Genomic DNA, 6,157 nt, shown 5'->3' with positions numbered 1-6,157 from the left:
TACATTTAGCTTTACGTTTAATTCACTCCATATTGATTTTCATCAATGTGACTCAAGCAATTACCTCTGAGTTAATTCTTAGTTAAAAAGGAGAAGTTAAAAGTTGCACAACATAGACTTCGAGATCTTGGAGATGGCGGGGTGGAGTGGCTCACGCCTGTGATCCCAGCACTTTGGGAGGCCAAGGTGGGCAGCTCACCTGAGGTCAGGAGTTCAGACCAGCCTGGAAAACATGGTGAAACCCCACCTATACTAAAAATACAAAAAGTTAGCTGGGTGTGGTGGCACGCACCTATAGTTCCAGCTACCTGGAAGGCTGAAGTGGAAGAATCGCTTGAACCCGGGAGACAGAGGTTGCAGTGAGCTGAGATTGTGCCACTGCACTCCAGCCTGGGCAACAGAGCAAGACTCCATCTCAAAAAAAAAAAAAAAAAAAAAAAATCAGAGCTTTATAATGGACAGAGCCGGTGCTGTAGGGATCAGGTGTCTAGCAGCCACTTGTACCCATTTTTAAGAGCATTGAGAAAATAATGTGGCATGTGCCATGCAGGCACCACAATCTTCCACAACCACAGCGTGGGGCTGAGATGTGGTTGCTTCGTTTTACAGGTGGATATGCTAAGGGACTAGCAAGTTAAGTGTCCCTAGATGGGTGGGAACTGGATCCTGTGTCCCCTCTGGGAGAGGTCACAGGCCACCAAGGATGTCACCAAGTCAGCAGTGAAATGCACTTTCTCTTGGCTCTCATCTGAGATGTCGCTCATTCATTAGCCAGGCATGGTAGCATCTGCCTGTAGTTCCAGCTACTCGGGAGGCTGAGGCAGGAGGATGGCTTGAGCCCAGGAGTTCGAGGCTGCAGTGAGCTGTGATGGTGCCACTGCATTCTAGCCTGGGGAGACTCTGTCTCTAAAACCAAAAGAGCAGATACTCACGAACATCGTCTTGGTATCCGGCCTCTCAATGGATACTTACTCCCCAAGAGACAGCTCTTCCTTTGCTGTGTCCCTTGGGAGATGTGTCATGTGTGATGGAGAAGGTTCAAGGGTGAAGGATGAAAGGAGATAAAAGCTGATCAGAAAACAGAAAACAGATTGGCGGATGAGGAAAAGGAGAGCAGTGAAACTGGGCAAGGCAAACCCAGGGTGGCCCACCCTGGGGGTGACTCACCTTCCGGGTGGGGCAAAGGTCTCACTCTCAGCTTCTGCTTTCTCAGGACGCCCCACCTGAGGCATGGGTTGATGGAGTGTCCAGGACACAAGGTTGGGAAGTAGTGTTGAGTAGAGTTATGGCCACAGTGGTTAGGAAGATGAGAGAAGGCGTGGAAACTCCAGGGACTGCTTGTTTAGCTATTGGAAAGGCAGTGTTCAACCCCTGCTTGGCCACATAAGAGAGGGCCTTGGCAGCTGGGCAGCATAGTGAGACCCGTGTCTCTAAAAAAAAAAAAAGTGGGGGGCCGGGCATGGTGGCTCACACCTGTAATCCCAGCACTTTGGGAGGCCGAGGTGGGCGGATCACCTGAGGTTGGGAGTTTGAGGCCAGCCTGAATAACATGGAGAAACCTCGTCTTTACTAAAAATACAAAATTAGCTGAGTGTGGTGGCACTCACCTGTAATTCCAGCTACTCGGGAGGCTGAAGCAGGAGAATTGCTTGAACCTGGGAGGCAGAGCTTGTGGTGAGCAGAGATCGAGCCATTGCACTCCAGCCTGGGCAACAAGAGTGAAATTTTGTCTCAGGGAAAAAAAAAATTAGCTGTGCATGGTGGTGTGTGCCTGTAGTTCCAGCGACTTGGGAGGCTGAGGCAGGAGGGTGGCTTGAGCCCAGGAGTTAAAAGGCTACAGTGAGTTATAATGGTGCCACTGCATTCTAGCCTGGGTGACAGAGTGAGATTCTGTCTCTCAACCAAAAGAGTGGGTCTTAGGACTGGATCACTTCCTTACCAAGAACTAGGGAGCTCATGCAGCGTGTGCTGAGCTTAGCACCCTGCGTGGGGGCATGGTTCCCTGTTTCAGACTCCACGTGTATTTTGTTTTGCCTCAGCGCATGCATACATGGCCCCCAGTTGTCTGTATCTGAGACCCACCAACCCCGAGGGGGAGGGAGGAGGAGGGCTCCTTCCACTGCAGCATGAAGTGGGGCTTGTGCAGCTACACTGCCCATATCAGTGGTTGAGTGGCTCTGCTGGCCTTGGGGGACCAGCACATTGCAAGGGGCTGGATTGTGAGCATCCTCTCTTCTCTCTTGCTGTAAATAAATGCTGCGCCACTGGGGCCTGGTGTGTGTGTTTTGTCTGTTCTAAGTGACCTTGCATCCTTACTGTTCTCTTCTCATCCCTGGAGGACACTTATCTGCCTTTTAACCTTGTCTGCCTTCCTATGTGATTCTGTCCTGCGGCATAGCCTGGCCACCCAGTGGACGGTAAAACAAGCCACTATATGACTGCAGTTTAAGACCTGTTTCCTCAAGGACCATAGTGGTTAGAAATGCTCCCAATGGTCACATAAGGAAGCTGGGGCTCAGGGAAGGTTGTGGCTTGCTCAGGATAACAGGAGCATGACTTGGACCCTGTGTATCTGATTTCGAAAGTGTCATCTCTCTAAGAAGGAGACTCAGGTCAGGCGTGGTGGCTCATGCCTGTAATCCCAATGCTTTGGGAGGCTAAGATGGGAGGATTGCTTGAAGTCAAGAGTTCAAGACCAGCTTGGGCAACAGAGCAAGACCCTGTCTTTACAAAAAGTAATTTAAAAATTAGCAGGTAGCTGGGTGCGGTGGCTCATGCCTGTAATCCCAGCACTTTGGGAGGCCGAGGTGGGTGGATTGCCTGAGGTCAGGAGTTTGAGACCAGCCTGGCCAACATAGTGAAACCCCGTCTCTACTAAAATTACAAAAAAGTTAGCTGGTCGTGGTGGCGGGCACCTGTAACCCCAGCTACTAGGGAGGCTGAGGCGGGAGAATCGCTTGAACTTGGGAGGTGGAGCTTGCAGTGAGCCGAGATTGCGCCATTGCACTTCAGCCTAGGCAACAAGAGCGAAACTCCATCTCAAAAAAAAAAAAAATTAGCAGGTGTGGGGTTGCATGCCTCCAGCTACTCAGAAGGCTAAGGTGGGAGGATCACTTGAGTCCAGGAGTTCTAGGCTGCAGTGAACCCTGATCCTGCCACTGTGCTCCAGCCTGAGCCACAGAGCAAGACCCTGTCTCTAGAAAAAAAAGGGGAAGACTGTTATGAATGCAGTCAGTGTTGATGAGCCTGAAAGGCAGAAGGGAGCTCCAGGTAGCTAACAGGCAGGGGCTGAGCTGCCAAGAGAGCTTGCTGAAGCCAGGGGCAGCTGTGGGACTGACCAAGGGAAGACAGGGCGCGATCCAGGGCCTGTGCCCAGGTCAGGCATTGGACCTTTGTTCTCCTAATGTCTTAATCTCTAAAATACTCCAGAGGCTGAGAACAGCCCAGGTGTGCCAGGGAGGGCCTCTGCTGACCTCTACCCTCTTCCCCCTTCATCAAACATCTGTCTCGCTCTGTAGGAGTCTGACTGGCTGAGCCTGAATCACTTGACCACAGCCCAGTCCCGGGGGAATGAGGAGAGAGTGGACACTTACTCCCTCCACTCCTGAACAGAAGTGACATTGCCACACCTGGCCTGGCACCTGTCTGTAGTGGTGCAGGAAGAGCCCACTGGGATGGGCTGGCTTGTCTGCCCAAGGAGACAGCTCAGGGCTTTCTTTCCCTCCCTTCCTTCCTGCCTCCCTCCCTTCCTTTCTTTCCTTCTTTCTTTTCTTTTCTTTTTTTTTTTTTTTTTTTTTGACAGGGTCTTGCTCTGTCACCCAGACTGGAGTGCAGTGACACCATAATAGCTCACTAGCCTCAACCTCCTGGGCTCAAAGGATCCTTCTGCCTCAGCCTCCCAAGTAGCTGAGACCACATGCATGCACTCCCCACCATGCTGGCTAATTTTTTGTTTTTTGTAGAGATGAGGTTTTGCTCTATTGCCTGGGCTGGTCTCAAACTTCTGGCCTCAAGCAATTCTCCTCCCTCAACCTCCCAAAGGGCTGGGATTACAGGTGTGAGCCACCACGCCGGACCAGGTGGGATTTTCCTTGTCTTCAGGGGTATCTTCTTGCCGGGAGAGGAGACAGCAAGGTGAGAGATGTTTGTTCTGCTGGTGCATTGTGGGCACGGAGCCTGTGGCTTCTTTAAGGCTGAAGAAAAGGTTTGAGAACTGGGAAAAGCAATTATCGGCTGTGAAATATGGAAAAGAAAATTGCAAAATCATAATCAATAACAAGTTTAATTAAACATCTACAGAATGTCATGTTATGGCTACTAGTCCACAGTGATGTGGTTGGTTATAAATGGTGTTTAATGAGGGACACAGGGTTGCTTAAAGTTGCTGGGGGTGACGTGGAAGAGAACCCGGTATTAGCCTCCTGGGGCTCCTGTATCAAATTACTGAAGACTGGGTGGTTGAAAAAACAATTTTTTCTATCACAGCTCTGGAGGCCAGACATCTGAAATCAGGTGTCAGCAGGACATGCATTCCCTGAGGGGTCTAGGGGAGAATGCTTCCTGCCTTTTCCAGCTTCTAGTGTTGCAAAACACCCCTGGCATTCCCTGGCTTGTAGCTATGTCACTCCAATCTGTCTGCGTCATTACATGGCCTCCTTCTCTGGGCCCTCTCCTCTTCTATTTTTTTTTTATTATTATTATTTTGTCATTTTCTCTTCTATTTATTATTATTTTTATTATTTTTAGAGATGGGTGTCTCGCTTTCTTGCCCAGGCTGGAGTGCAGTAATGTGATCACGGCTCACTGCAGCCTTGAACCCCCAGGCTCAAGTCATCCTCCCGCCTCAGCCTCCTGAGTAGCTGGGACTACAGCTGCATACCACGACACCTGGCTAATTTTTATTTGTATTTCTTTTGGTAGGAATAGGGTCTTGCTATGTTGCCCAGGCTAGTCTCAAACGCCTGGCCTAAAGCGGTCCTCCCACCTTGGCTTCCCAAAACGGTGAAATTACAGGCATGAGCCACTGCGCCCAGCTTATCCTAGGTTCTCTTGAACGTACTAGCAGGGACATGGGCAACTGTGTACTATTCTAGTGGGAGGTGGTTCTGAAATGACACCTGGCCCTTGTCTAGTAAGAACACTTCAAAATAGCCCGAGGCAAGAATAGCCCCTCCCTTCTCCAAGAGTTCATTTGATCTTCTAACCAGTTACTCAAGGCATGAGGATCCCCGGCCATACCCAGTTTCCTTCCGGTCCTGAACCCTAACACAGCTGAACCCTGCATGGAGGCAGAGGAGGTGTAGTGTGGCAGTATCCACCACCCCTGCCAACAGGGCGGATAGGGGCCTGTCCCCAGGTCAGATATTGGGTCTTTATTCTCCTAATTCTCAGTTAAGAATATGAATTGTGCCACTTTTTTTTTTTTTTTTTTTTTTTTAAGACGGAGTCTCCCTCTGTTGCCCAGGCTGGAGTGCAATGGTGCGACCTTGGCTCACTGCATCCTCCGCTTCCCTGGTTCAATTGTTCTCCTGCCTCAGCCTCCCGAGTAGCTGGGATTACCGGCATGCACCACCATACCTGGCTAATTTTTGTATTTTTAGTATAAACGGGGCTTCACCATGTTAGGGCCAGGCTGGTCTCGAGCTCCCGACCTCAAGTGATCCACCCGCCTTGGCTTCCCAAAGTGTTGGGATTATAGGCATGAGCCACTGCACCTTGCCTGTTACGGGTTTTAAAGCACAGAATTCTCCCATCTGCAATAGGATGCTCTAATGATTAATACTGGCTGTCAACTTGATTGGATTGAAGGATGCAAAGTACTGATCCTGGGTGTGTCTGTGAGGGGTGGCCAAAGGAGATTCACATTTGAGTCAGTGGACTGGGAGAAGTAGACCCCCCCTTCAATCTACATGGGCACTATCTAATCAGCTGCCAGTGCAGCTAGGATAAAAGCAGGCAGAGGGCTGGGCGCAGTGGCTCACACCTGTAATCCCAGCACTTTGGGAGGCCGAGGCGGGCGGATCACGAAGTCAGGAGATCGAGACCATCCTGGCTAACACAGTGAAACCGGGTTTCTACTAAAAATACAAAAAATTAGCCAGGCATGGTGGAGGGCACCTGTAGTCCCAGCTACTTGGGAGGCTGAGGCAGGAGGATG

The sequence above is a fragment of the Trachypithecus francoisi genome, unplaced genomic scaffold (genome assembly GCF_009764315.1).
Source record: "Trachypithecus francoisi isolate TF-2019V2 unplaced genomic scaffold, Tfra_2.0 Lachesis_group4, whole genome shotgun sequence".
Classification (NCBI taxonomy): Eukaryota; Metazoa; Chordata; class Mammalia; order Primates; family Cercopithecidae; genus Trachypithecus; species Trachypithecus francoisi.
Note: the sequence above shows the minus strand (reverse complement) of the source record.